The sequence below is a fragment of the Glycine max genome, chromosome 1 (genome assembly GCF_000004515.6).
Source record: "Glycine max cultivar Williams 82 chromosome 1, Glycine_max_v4.0, whole genome shotgun sequence".
Taxonomy (NCBI): Eukaryota; Viridiplantae; Streptophyta; class Magnoliopsida; order Fabales; family Fabaceae; genus Glycine; species Glycine max.
In genome coordinates, this window is record NC_016088.4 from 44,372,075 (window position 1) to 44,387,067 (window position 14,993).

General features: G+C 35.9%; 1 long non-coding RNA gene across 1 annotated transcript; it reads left to right on the forward strand.

The window, feature by feature from the left end:
- The first annotated feature begins 11,962 nt into the window (after positions 1 to 11,962).
- Positions 11,963 to 14,131, forward strand: LOC121173650 (uncharacterized). Its single transcript, XR_005888911.1, has 3 exons — positions 11,963 to 12,443; positions 12,532 to 12,658; positions 12,795 to 14,131. It is a non-coding gene; the product is annotated as an uncharacterized lncRNA (long non-coding RNA).
- Positions 14,132 to 14,993: the final 862 nt, after the last annotated feature.

A 14,993-nucleotide genomic window follows, 5' to 3' on the forward strand; every position in this document is an offset into this window, starting at 1 on the left:
ACTTTGCCTTCTTCATCCTTAACACACTTTACTTGATCCAAATCTCTAGTCTTCCTCTCTCTACCCTTAGCAAGCCTATATATAGATCTTTCTCCGTCCCTGGTTCCTAGAGCTTGGTATAGTCCGTCAAAAGCTTGGGCTCTTGCCTCACTCACCGCCTTTTTGGTTTCATTTCTAGCTATCTTATACTTATCCCAAGTTTCAGAATTTCTACACCTAGACCACTCCTTGAAACACTCCTTTTTTACTCTAACTTTGCTCTGAACATTTTCATTCCACCACCACGATTCTTTACCCCTAGGTCCAAAACCTCTAGATTCACCCAACGTCTCTTTAGCCACTTTAATAATCTCTTGGGACATCTTGTTCCACATATCATTTGCACTTCCTTGTGATTGTCCACACCAACCTTCCCATATCTTTTGTTGGAAGATTCCTTGTTTCTCACCCTTCAAGTGCCACCATTTGATCCTTGGTGCTACCAGAGGACTTCTTCTCTTTGCCCTATCTCTAATTCTTACATCCATAACCAAAACTCTATGTTGGGTAGTCAAGCTCTCTCCCGGGATAACTTTACAGTTCAAGCAATACTTCCTATCAGACTTCCTGATAAGGAAGAAATCTATCTGAGAACATGTCCCTCCAATTTTGTAAGTGATAAGATGTTCCTCTCTTTTCTTAAACCATGTATTGGCTATAGAAAGATCCAAAGCCTCCGAAAACTCCAAGATGGATTTACCCTCCCCATTCATCTCCCTTAGGCCAAAACCCCCATGCACCCCCTCAAAACCTCTAGCCACGCTACCTACATGTCCATTGAGATCCCCTCCTAGGAAAACTTTCTCTCCTTGGGGTATATCCTGAAGTACCCCTTCTAGATCCTCCCAAAATTTTACCTTAAAGTGTTCTGCTAACCCAACCTGAGGTGCGTACCCACTAATAACATTAAAGGTGTCCTGTCCCACTACCAATTTTAAGACTATGATACGATCTCCTACTCTTCTTACATCCACGACATCCTTCTTCCACTCTTTGTCCACAATAATCCCTACCCCATTTCTTGATCTGATTTTTCCCGTATACCACAGCTTAAATCCCGATTTGTCTAATTCTTTCGCTTTTTCACCTGTCCACTTAGTTTCTTGTAGGCACATAAAATTGATCTTCCTCCTCACCATAACATCCACTATTTCCATAGATTTTCCAGTAAGTGTGCCTATATTCCATGTACCAAATCGAATCCTCCTGTCATGAACTAGTTTCTTTACCCACACCCGTTCACGAAAATGTGGGAACCCTTGCTTACTTTTCACTACATCCGGGCGGCGATGCAGCGGCCCTTGCTCTTTTGACACTGTACTCGAGCCATACAGCGCGTTGCTTCCGGGCAACGACCTAGCATTCACATTATTACGTAATTGATCCATGTCATAGAGACAATTCATAGACACAATTCATAGATTACTAATTGTATGATAAAAGTATTATGGAGTATCATAGACACAATTCATATGCATATTTTACACTTAGGTGGCACCATCCAGTTTTTAGTTTACAATTACACGAACCCACAGAAAAAGGTGAAGTCCCTTCACTACCGCTTACACAAACTAATAATGATCATTTTGAAGCGACATATGATACACTCACACCCCACACACGCCAAAGACAGTAGCTTTCATGGATGATCTAGCAGTAGCTTTCATGATCTAGCAGTACCTTTCATGGATGACATTACTGCTATTACTATTTAGCACCAGATGCAGGACACCATGGTTTGGAAAGCTGATCCTAGTGGTTTTTATTCCACTAAGTCAACATATAGGCTATTGATAACTTTCAATAGACCTGTTCCTGAGAGGAGGATTTTCCAGACTCTTTGGAAGTTAAAAATACCCCCAAGGGCTGGGGTTTTCTCATGGAGGCTGATTAAGGATAGGCTCCCTACTAGGGCCAATCTGCTTAGGAGAAATGTGCCTATTTAGGATACTATTGTCCTTTTTGTGGGAGTCAACAGGAGGAAGCTGGTCATCTTTTCTTCAACTGCAAAATGACTATGGGTTTGTGGTGAGAATCCATGAGATGGTCTCAGGTCATAGGTGCTCTTTCAGCTGACCCCGCTAGCCATTTTATCCAATTCTCTGATGGCTTTGGTGCAGGGAGAAACCATAGTAGATGGTGTGGGTGGTGGATCGCCTTAACTATTACCATTTGGCAGCATAAGAACTTTTTGCTTTTTCAGGGCACCCCTTTTGACCCTTCCAAAGTGATGGATGATGCTTTATTTCTTGCTTGCTCTTGGTTAAAAGCTAGAGAGAAAGGTTTCAATACTTTATTTAACCATTGGTCTACCAATCTTTCGGAGTCCTTTGGTTAATTTGTATTGTCTCCTTTTGTGGTGGGGTTTTGTTGGGTTTCTGTTTTTGGAAGGTGGCACTTTAGGTGTCTTGTATTTGATCTTTTCAGTACCTCTGGTACTATTCTGTTTATTAATAATATATATATTTTCTGCCTTCCAAATAAAAGAAAATTACAACCATCACTATAATTTTTTTTAAGAACATAATAAAATAAATTAAAGTATATAAAAACTAAACTGAAAAAAAAACACTTATGCGATCTTGGTGTGGTGGATTTTACTCAGGATATTTTGATTTCCGTGGTGAACCCAAAAAAAGCCCTAGTAGGCATCCATGGAGAGCTTTTTGACACCAACGGTAGCTTCTTGTAGATGAGGTCATGACACTGTGGGAAGCAAGTCGACTTCGGATTAGCAAAGGAAGAAGCTTGATGGAACCAAGGGAGACAGTGAACTTGATTTGCATAATAGGAAAGGAAAACATTGTTTATGCTCCCTGTGATTTACAAGGGAAGAGAGAACAGTGGGAAGAGCTCCTGCAGCTGAAAACTTCTAATCATGATGGCCTGTGGTGTATCTTGGGTGATTTCAACTCTATAAGACACCAACATGAGAGAATGAGCTCATCTCAGACAGTGGGTAATTCCACTATCATATCTGATTTTAATTCCTGGATTTCAGATATGGCTTTAGAGGAGGTTAGGTCTATTGGGAGAAAATTCACTTGGTGTAGACCTAATGGTAGTGTCATGAGCAAATTGGACAGGTTTCTTTTATCTGATGACTGGCTGTCTCAATGGCCAGATACTACCCAATTTGTGTTGGAAAGGGATTTATGTGATCATTGCCCTATCCTTTTGAGGTCTAGAATAATTGATTGGGGGCCTAAAACCTTCAAGATCATGGACTGGTGGCTGAAGGATAAGGGTTTCCAGAATTTGGTGCCTCACAAATGGGGCAATTATCACCCTTGTGGATGGGGAGGTTATGTTCTGAAGTAAAAGCTAAAGTTCATTAAAGTTTGCATAAGGCAGTGGAGCTTATCCAATGGTGTTATTAATGCTAAAAAAATCCAGAATTTAAAGAGGGTGTTGAACGTTTTGGAGGAAGGTATTAATGATAGAACCTTGTCTTAAGCTGAAGTGGAGCTCAAGAAATACCTTCTGGATCAGCTCTGGAATGCAGCTTATGCTTTTGAATCCATGCTGAGACAAAAGGCCAGACTGAAGTGGTTAAAAGAAGGGGACAACAATTCTAACTATTTTCATAGACTGATTAATCATAGAAGGAGGCACAATGCTATTCAAGGTCTGATCATAGATGGTGTGTGGGTCCATGAGCCTAACAGTGTTAAAAATGCAGCTTTATATGATTTCAAAGACAGATTTTCTGAGGAGAATTTTAATAGGCCAACCTTGGATGGTGTTCAGTTTCCTTCCCTTGGCCAAAGAGAGAAAGAAAGCCTTTTTCTTATCTTGGAATTCCAGTAGGGACGAGTTCTAAAAGCTGGAGTGTTTGGCAGCCTATCATCAGTAAGTTTGAGGCCAAGCTTGCAAAATGGAAGCAAAGATGTCTCTCTATGGGTGTTAGAATAACCCTCATTAACTCTGTTTTAACAGCTTTACCCATTTACTTGTTGTCTTTTTTCAGAATCCCTAAAAAAGTGGTGTATAAGATAGTCTCTATTCAAAGAAACTTTCTTTACAAAAACCTTGACTAATATCAAGCATCTTATAACTTCTAAGGAGTTATTTACTTTCAAAAAAGCAAAATTAATTAACAGATACGAACCTTCAACTATACAGATTATTGAGGTTCTTAATCAGATAGCAAAGAATGAGGAAATTGATCTATCCGTCAATTTTGCTGCAAAAATAGCTACAAATTCTAAGCAGAACCTCAAAAAAGCAATCATGGCTCTTGAAGCATGCAATGCACACAAGTAAACTTCTGACTGACAACATATTTATTTTAACATTTCTAGAAAATTCTCTATAGAGACTAAATGGGGCACTATGATGGGCAACTATCCTTTTTCAGAAGAACAACCAATTCCGGTTGGATGGGAGGAGATTGTAATAGAAGTTGTTGCAGAGATCCTAGCTGATCCATCATTTTCATGGCAAGAAACTTCTCTTTCTATGTTATGTTCTATATGGGAGAATGAGAAGCTAATAACATCTTATTATTTGGATTCTAAATACAACTAAGCTGCTTTACTTCTATTCTTTATAAGACTGGCTTATTTGAAGGCAGAAACAATATAAGTAGCATCAATTTGTAACTTTAAAATTGTCGATCAGATTATGGATTAAGTTTTCAATTTGAATTTTGTTATTGTTTTATCAGCTTACTCTCAATACGAGGGAAATTTCAAATGCTTCTGTTGGATTTTGTCCACCCGAAATTGATTCTCTAGATAATGAATAAGAGTCCATAAATAATTTATTCAACTAACCAAAATACTATTGCATATTATACATTCTGTTCAAAAAAGCAGAAACTCGTGGAACATCTCCTAAAAAGAATTGAGGCCAACTTAAGAAGGGAGCTTTACTACTAGCATGCTTATTATGTGAGTTTCTCCCTCCATAATCTAGATAACCCCTTCACCCCAATTTTATGTTTATTTCTTTTGGTAAATTAGTAACCAAAGTCTATAATGAATAGGACAGAAGACTCCCACCAGGAATAACAGCTTTACTAAAGTTAGAAGGTAAGCATAGTGACCCTTATAATCACATTTAAGCTAGCCATATAGATTTGCCTAGTAGAAATAAAATAATATTATAGACTAATATGCACAATATCGAAGGGGTGTAACTCAATTGGTTGAACAGTGTCTAAACCCCTTAGTACTATCTTTGATTCTAAGGATAAAAGAAAAGACTAATATGCAACATGATTTCCCTCAATAACCTGCTGAGACTTGCTGTTTTGGGTGTAGTATTATTGACTAATATGCTATTCTCTTCAGAATTCGTGGCCAAGTTCATGAGCATGTGCAGAAAAAACTCTGGCAGTCGGAAATATGTGTAGATTAACATGGATGCCATTAGAGGATGAATCCTTACTCAGACACAATTAAGAATGTCAACATCATATTCATATGAGCAGCACTAATGAATGTTTTAATTAGTAGAAGAACGTGATTTCGTATCCCATTTGGAAAGAAAAATATTTTAGTAGAGATTAGAAAGGAAAGTACTTAAATCAGATTCTGTTTCATTCGTAGAACGCATGCATAAAGTATTTAATATTGTTCAAACTAGGACTGTCTGACTGTGGAACCAGCAGACATATGTATCAGTCAAGGTTTTTGTATCAGTAGAGGCTACAATAGTGTGCAGGGCAACATATGTATATTTAATTTATTCCTTACTTTGGTTCTCCTTTAGACTACGATTGTCTGACTGTGGAACCAGCAGTAAGGTCTAATATATATGTATATCAGTACCTCAGGTACTGCATTTTATTTATCTAATATATTATCTTTGCCGATCAAAAAAAAAAAAAGAAAGAGCAAAGGGTTGTAGACAATAGCATAGGTAGCTGTTGGGTGAGGAAAAGAACAACATTAATTGAACTAAAAGCTATCTTTTTACTGGCTCAGCTTCAACAGGGCTTCATGCATTATTATTCAGTTTCTTTTTACGAGTGAAGAACATGGCCTATTGAAAGCTAAGAAAAATATAGAATGACACTGGTTTCATTCATTGGCTAGGAGTTAAACTAAGAAGGCAGCAAAGGAGGGTAAAACAGTTGCAGAGCGCAGAGGAAGTTAGGGAGGTTTGGGGTGTCGTGAGCAACAACAAACAACAATAGTAGAACTGACAAGGTTGAAAACTACTGGAACACGGTGCATGTGTCTAGAAGTAGGAAGTCGTACAAGAAAAACAAAACAGAATAGAAGATGAGGGAAGAAAACTCATTCTCAATCACTTAAGCACTTTGGAAAAGTCATGGACTATTGAGGGAAAAAAAGTGATAGAACCGGTGTCATTCAAAAGCATATGGCATGAAGGGTGGGGTTAATAAATCAAGCTTTATCAAAAAAGAACATTTATGAACTAAGGACCATAACAGTGTGCCTTTGAGATAGAGAAGCATCTACATAGCCTTTATGAAAGTGTATATATTAATTCATATATAGAAAGCCACACACACAAAAGGATGTATCATACACACTAAAATTTTCAACTGCATTGCCAACTTCTCCTAACAGTGGACCTAGTAGTTAGTTAAGTGGCTATTCATTAGCCCACCACGACAATAAAATGCTACTTTATCTTCCATCAAACTGTAAACTTCAAAGTGAACTTAATTCTTTTACATACCACGACAATAAAATGCTACTTTATCTTCCACCAAAAGACAATTTGTTTATGACTATATCTGACCCTAGTCCTACATATAATTGAATCTATGTTACAAGTTTCCCAAAAATAAGCTTACTCCTGCTTATGCCACATCATATTTATGCTATGGTAACTTAATGCATGCAGACACCACAGTATAAGTTATATATCAAACAAATTTATATGGATGACATTTGGAAAATTTGTGACATACCAAACAAGTGCCCCAAACTCCAAAATAATTGCAAGAAGTGTCAGTAACTTGTTACGAACCTGCTTAATGCAAAATAATGAGATAGTGAGCTAAATTACTCCCAATAACAGGATCCTTATCACTAGTTATCTCTACTGATGCTCCAAGCAGTCTATAGATTTAACAGAGACAAACTTCAACATGTTTCCTAAGTAAACTACAAATGAAAAAGAGACCAAGCTTACCTCGAACCCAAACAGTGACAATGGCAGTGAGATATAACAAAATGGCACGAAACTTTAAGCTTTCCTCGTACCTCAATCAGGAATACTGCAACTGAAGACCTATTATTATTATTATTATTGTCATCAATAAAACATGAACACCCATGGAAACTTAGCATACACGAAGTTGACCTACGTACCTCGCGGAGAAAGCTTTGAGCACCCACGAGTGTTTCAGCACCCTAGTAGCAACAGTGTATGTTGGGTTTTCTTCGAGCCAGACTTCCAAGAACAGTGTAGGGGGTTCTGTGGATTCGAGCGAGGACAATGTGGGTGTCGAGGGAGCGGTTTCCGGCGGGAGGAGAAAGAGAAGAGCGATTTCAGGCAGGAGGATGACAAAGAGAAGAAGGAGGGAAAGGTTTTCGAGCGCGCAGGGCTTGTGTAATCTCAAGTTTTAACTTATAAACATAACAACATCGGTTTTTTATGGATAACCGATGTTAACTGAATATAGTTAACATCGGTTTTGTAAAAACCAATGTTAACATCAAATAGATTACATCGGTTTTTTAACAAACCGATGTTAAAATCAACTCCTTAACATCGGCTTTCTCAAAACTGATGTTAACTCTATGAAGTTAACATCAATTTTGCCGAAACCGATGTTACCATATTCATCTTAACATCATGTTAACATCGGTTTTTTAAATAACCGATGTTAACATGAAGTAGTTAACATCAGTTTTGCTAAAACCGATGTTAAGTAACTCCATTTAATTACAAAAATGCCTCCACGCTTTCGTTAACATCGGTTTTTGCGATAACCGATGTTAATAGGGCGATGTAGAAAACCTTTTTTTTAGTAGTGTTTTATATTTTAGTTCCTTCAAATTTTGTATTCTAAATGAATTAATTATATTTCTGGTTGTGATTATGCTATTTATATTTGATGCTTTGTTCATTTAGAAACACAAACACTACGTATGTGACTTTTGTGTTCACCTAAAATATCACCTAAATTCTTGCTACTAATAATAGATGCTCACTCTAATATTATGTATGCCATTCATGAATGTTCACATTTTTTTTGTTAAATATACAAAAAGGAACTATATTCTTTCAAATCGTCATTGGATGTAGATAGATGTTGTAGTGGTAGAAGCGGTTTGGAAGAGTCTTTTGTTGAGGGAGTTGAAGAGATCATAAACAAAGCTAGTTAGCAAGATTATTATCACAAGGAGGGGGGTATTAGATGTCTTTGTATTCAATGCGATTGTACTAGGATTTTGGAGGATAAAGTTGTGAAGGTTCACCTTTATAGAAATGGGTTCAACCCTAATTATTGGATTTGGAGTGATCATGGTGAAGACATGCCACATGTTGATTTAAATGATAACAATAGTTACATGGATGCATCAAGTAGTGCAACAGATGTGGCTCAAGGTGAACAATTTATGTTAATGCAAGAGATGGTATATGATGCTATGAGGAAACCTTTTGAAGCTCCAAAAAGAATATGGAAGAACCTCCAAATGAAGATACTCAAAGATTTTACAATATATTGGTGGACGTGAATAAGCCATTCTACGAAGAGGCATCAGACTCAAAATTATCTATATCCATAAGGCTTTTAGCTTGCAAGTCCAATTAGAATGTTCCCGACTAGTGCTTAGACTTTATTTAAAAAATGCTTTTGGATGTAACACCAATAAAAGAGTGTTTGCCAAAAAAAAATTATGATGCCAAAAGGTTAGTATTGAAGTTGGGATTGGAGGCTAAGAGGATTGATTGTTGCATGGATGGTTGCATGTTGTATTATAGTAATGATGGAGCGTTAAATGAATGCAAATTTTGTAACAAGACTATTGGGACAACTAATAAAAACACCTGTTCTAGTTAAGACAATTCTTTATTTGCCTATAATACCAAGGCTGCAAAAAATGCTTGCATTAATGCAAACTACAAGCCAAATGACATGGCATTATGAGCCAAATGACATGGCACTATGAGAATAGAAGATCTTCAGACATGTTATGTCATCCCTCTAATGGTGAAGCATGGAAGCACTTTGATTGGATACATCCAAATTTTGCTATTGATGTGCGAAATGTGCAACTTGGTTTATGCACAAATGAATTTAACCCATATATTCAAGCATCATCTTCACCCTATTCTTATTGGCCAATCATTGTTACCCCATACAATTTTCCTCCAGAAATGTGTATGACTAAACCTTATATGTTTTTGAGTTGTGTCATACTGGGCACATTTAATCCAACAACTAGTATTGATGTTTATTTATAACCTTTGATTGATGATCTGAAGAAGTTGTAGAATGGTGTTCTCACTTGCGATGTTTCAAGAAAGCAAAATTTCATGATGAGGACAGCTTTGATGTGGACTATTAATGATTTTCCTGCTTATGACATGTTATCTGGTTGGGGGACACATGGTAGATTGGCATGTTTGTATTGCATGGAGGACACGAAGGCCTTTTAGTTGGCAAATCGGGGAAAAACTTCTTGGTTTGATTGTCATCGTAGGGTTTTACCAACTGATCATGCATTTAGGAGTAACAAAAATGCCTTTAACAAAAGGGGAAGTAGAAAAGGATGAGCCACTGCGTAGTATGTTGATGACACCTACACAAGTTTAGCGTGGGGTTAGGGACTTGCCAAAAGTTACAGAAACTGGTCTGCCATCACCCACAGTACACGAATATGGTGAGAGACATCATTGGACAAAAAAAGTAGCTTTTGGGATTTGCCTTATTGGAAAGATAATTTCTTGCATCACAATCTTGTTGTTAAGCACATAGAAAATTTTTCTTTGACAACATATTCAACACTGTGATGAATGTCAATGGTAAGACAAAAGATAATGAGAAGGCTAGTATGGACTTAGCTTTGTATTATAGGCGGAAAGACTTGGAGCTAAAGTCGGGGGCTAATGGTAAGTTCTTAAAGCCAAAAGATAATTACACTCTAACTGCAGACCAAACTAAGTTAGAGTGCCAATGAAAAACCATGATTTTCATGTATTCATGGAGTGTTTACTTCCTATTTCTTTTAGCTCATTGCCGCCACATGTCTTAAATCCACTTATTGAAATAAGTCATTTCTTCAAAGATTTGTGTTCTACAACTTTGATGGAGGATGACAAATGGAAAAAAAATATTTCATTCATTCTGTGCAAGTTGGAGAGAATATTCCCCCCCCCCCCCCCTCGATTTTTTTGATTCAATGGAACATTTGGCATATGAAGCTAGACTTGGTAGACCAATCCAATATAGATGGATGTATCCATTTGAAAGGTAATAAAATCATCATTGTATTTTATTTAAAATTCATTTGTTTAATGCTCATCAATCTCAACTTGGTTATGCAAATTTGTAGATTCATGGGCAATTCTAAATGTGCAGTGAAAAATAGGGCCAGGGTTGAATGATCCATTTACATGTCTTACTTACATCGTGAGACAACTGATTTTTGTTCTCATTATTTCAACAGCTTTATGTTGTCACCGCACAATATTAGAAATGAAATTGCAATTGAAACTGAAAAGTGTCCACCAATGTTATCACTGTTTGACTAGCAAGGTCGTCCTTCTGGGAAGAAGTTCATTCACTAGTTAACTGATGAAGAGAAAGAATCAACCCATATTCATATGTTGATTAACTGTGTCGAAGTTAAGCCATACCTTGAGTAAGTTGTACCATCTATGCCTTTTGGGTTTCAATAATTATTGTTGTCAATTGCATTATACTCCAAATTTTGACCTGTCATACATTATATTTGGATAGTTCATTCTTTAAACCCCAATCAAATGCCTCTACACGTAGTTTACATGCAGATTTTCCTACTTGGTTCCAGGAACAAGTATATATGTTATAGTTTATTTTATTTTTCTATTTTATGGTAAATAAAATATAAATGTTCATGTTGTTTGTATTCGTAGGTTATAAATGAACCTATAAATGTGAGAAACCAACACTTAAAGGATTTATCATATAGTCCTATGAGTTATGTTAAAGAATGACACATATACTTTATCAATGGGTACAAATTCCATACTCAAGCATGGACTGAGGGGAAGAAAATGATAAATAGTGAGATTCACGTAAAGGGCGTTACAAAAGGAGGCACATATGACTTTTATGGGGTCATTCAACATATATATGAGTTAGAGTATAATACTACAAGTTATCCGAAGCGAGTAGTATTATTTTATTGTCACAGGTTTGATCCAACGAGTAGAGGAACAAGAATTGATACTAAATATGGCATTGTGGAAATTCAAATGGATAAAAGATATAATCTATTTAACCCATTCATCAGTGCACATAATGTAAGGCAAGTGTATTATGTGTCATATCCGACAACAAGAAAGGACAAGCGTGGTTGGTGTGTTGCAATTAAAAGGAAGCCAAGGGGTTACATAGAATCCAATAATGTACAAAATGATGTACCTTACCAAGTAGAGGAAATGTCACATGTCAATGAAGTCATTGAAGTTGAAGGTATTTCTGGATTGCAAGATTTAAGAGGTGGTGTTGAAGAAGTAGACCCTACTAGTTTATTGAAAAACGAAGAAGAATCAAATCATTTGAATGGAGAATCAAACAATATTGAACAAGACAATGAAGGGGAATTAGAAGATGACTTTGAAGTTTACGATTTTGAAGAGGATTAGACATTGTTATTTGTTACTTAGTTATAATGTTTGTTATTAGTGACATTTTTGTTTTGTTGTAATATTTGAACACTTTATTAGTGTATTTTATTTTTGGTGTGAAATGAAATTTTGTTAGTAATGTAATTTTTATTCATCCTAATATTCTATTTGATTAATTATTTATAATATTATTTTTCTATATATACATATGTCATCAGGTGGTGCGGACCCTCCTCGACCCCTGTCACATGAATCTAGTGGGAAAGGGACAAGTGGGAAGAAAAAATGATGTGGTTAGACTACTACCACCTAGAGATAGTTTGACATCATCTACCCCATCTTCGTCTACTGTATCTATGCTAGTCAAATCTTCTGATGTTGTATCTACACCATCTCCACCTCTGACTGAAGTTAGACCATCTCCATCACATCTTGATGCACATGGACCGTCCTCGATACCTACATCCACACCATCCCCATCCTTGATTGATGCACGCGGATTGTCTCTGCTACCTACATCCACATCATCCCCATACCCGACTATAGCCAACATGCTTATTGATGAAGATGTTCTGAATTTGGCCATGGAAGACCTCCCCTTAATGATCTTCCTATGTTACACTTATCGATGGAGCGTAAGTATTACAAAATTTCTATAATTATCATTATATATCATACTTCATTTGATCTTTTACTTTTTCACAAATTATTTTTTCTATTTAGGTTTCATCCATCTAAGGTTGCGGCAAAGGCTGTCACTTTGTCCATTAGGCAACAATTTGGTCACCTTTGGCCTACATGGGGAGGAATTCCAAAAGATCGTCAAGAACTTTTTTTCCAGTGTTTTTAGGTAACTTATCCTTCAATGAATGAATTAGTTCAATGGTTGTTATGGAGCATAAGTATTACAAAATTTATATAATTATCATTATATGTCATACATCATTTGATCTTTTACTTTTTCATGAATTATTTTTTCTATTTAGGTTTCATCCATCTAAGGTTGCGACAAAAGCTGTTACTTTGTTCATTAGGCAACAATCTGGTCACCCTTGGCCTACATGGGGAGCAATTCCAAAAGATTGTGAGGAACTTTATTTCCAGCATTTTAAGGTAACTTATCCTTCTGTTAATGAATTAGTTCAATGGTTGAAATTGATAGTAATGCTGATTTTGTTTTATTTGATCTGAAATTGTAAAATTGGTTTTTTTCTAACTATGTACCATTTCATAACTTTTTCATACTCTAGAGAAAATTGGTTTGGAGACCTGAGGAAGAGAATGAAATTAAGAAAGCTTTTAACTCAAAAGCCTCTCATAGACTTTCTGAGATATTTAAGGATGTCCGAAATGAAAATAAAATGTCATATTGGATTGAAGATCATGTTTGGAATGATCTGTTATCACATTGGAATGCACTTGAGTATCGTTCCAAGTGTGGGCAGGCAAAAAAAAAAAATATCGAGCATATGAAAGGGGTGGTTGTATGCATATAGGTGGTTGTATTAGCTTGCAGGATCACACCATTCGCTTGGTATGTATATTAAAATTATAATACATACTTTTTTGTACTTGTTTAATTTATTACTTAATGTTTATTTTATAATGTTTGTTAATAGTCATAGGAGCTTGGTCGATCTGTATACATAGATGAGGTCTCTTAGTAAACTTATTTACGAAAGGATACTGGTCAATTTGTTGATGATAGATCTAGGCAGACACATGTGAGACCATTATCTTGCATCTTTTTTTATTCTTTAAAATATTTATTATATTTATGAAATAATAACTATTTATGAATGACATGAATAATTTGAGGCTAAACTATCTCAAGTTAGGTCTAATGTTGCATCAAGTGTTGGTGAATCACAACACATTCCTGTAGACCCTGCTGAAGAACAAAGACTTATGAGTTGGTGTCGGTTGCAGTTGGGGGACCAAAGCGTAAGGGACAAATTTATGGCATTGGAGACCTTGCTCGTACTTATGAATTTGAAAATGAAAACTTCATGCAACATACGCAAGGATCTTCCAGTTGCGCTCAAGATGCCGGAAAGATTAACCGACCAAGGGAGGAGTTTCGTCAATCAAAGGAATAAATGTGTGAATTTCAGTCAGTTGTCCTTTAGTTCCTACCTCCTGAAGTGCGAAACATTATTCATCAACATCAACAATCCCACCAGCAACATCATGACCAGCAACAGTAGGACTAGTTCCAGCAACAAGACAATGACCAAGCAGACGACTAGCAATAACATAATGAGTAGTAGAGACACTCTCGCAATGACTATTTTGATTATTGAGTTAGCAACACAAAATTACTATTAACAATCACTATTGACATATTACATTGAATTTTTCTTTTACATTTATTTTCAATTTAACTTAATGATCTATTTTACACTTTGTTTTGGATTTATAAATTTGAGTATTTCATTCATTACATGTATGTGTTAATTCAAGTTTTGACATTAAATAATATAAATAAAAAAAATTGCTAAATGATCGATGATAAACTATAAAAATGAAAAACAATGAAATAAACAATTCTATATAAAATAGCATTTCTGATGGATATTTCCTTTAGAAATTTTTGATGGACAACAAAAATCCATCGGTTAAAATTTCCTACGATCATTTTTCTGACGGATTTTGGTCTGTCGGAAATATTGAATTACCGGCGGTTTTTTTTAGGTTTTGACGGATTTCGGCTGTCCAAAATATGCTTTTTTTTGTAGTGGAAATTAATGTGATCTTATGAAACAAATCTACAATAGACAATATTATCCTTACTTGTCTCCCACTCTATCGTTTTCGCACTCCCACCTCTCTTTAAGCACTCTATTTGATCCATTGATAAATAGTGCAATTAAAGCCCGCCACTTTAGCTATGATTCACATCCACATTTTATACTTAATTAGGTCCATGATTGTTTTAGTATCAGTAACTCCATTTTTAAATATAGTGTCATTTCTCAAGAACCAAATTGACCTAACTATATATGGCTACCTAGAAACCTATTGAAGGAGGGGCTAATTTTTTTTTTTCCTTTGTAATTGTTTAAATGTCAGACTTTTAATAAGTAATAATTATTTTAAAATTATTTACTATTTGTACACATTAAATTAAAGCTCAATCCCCTGTCTGTCCCTCTCTCCATAAACCATCTACCATTATTGATGGA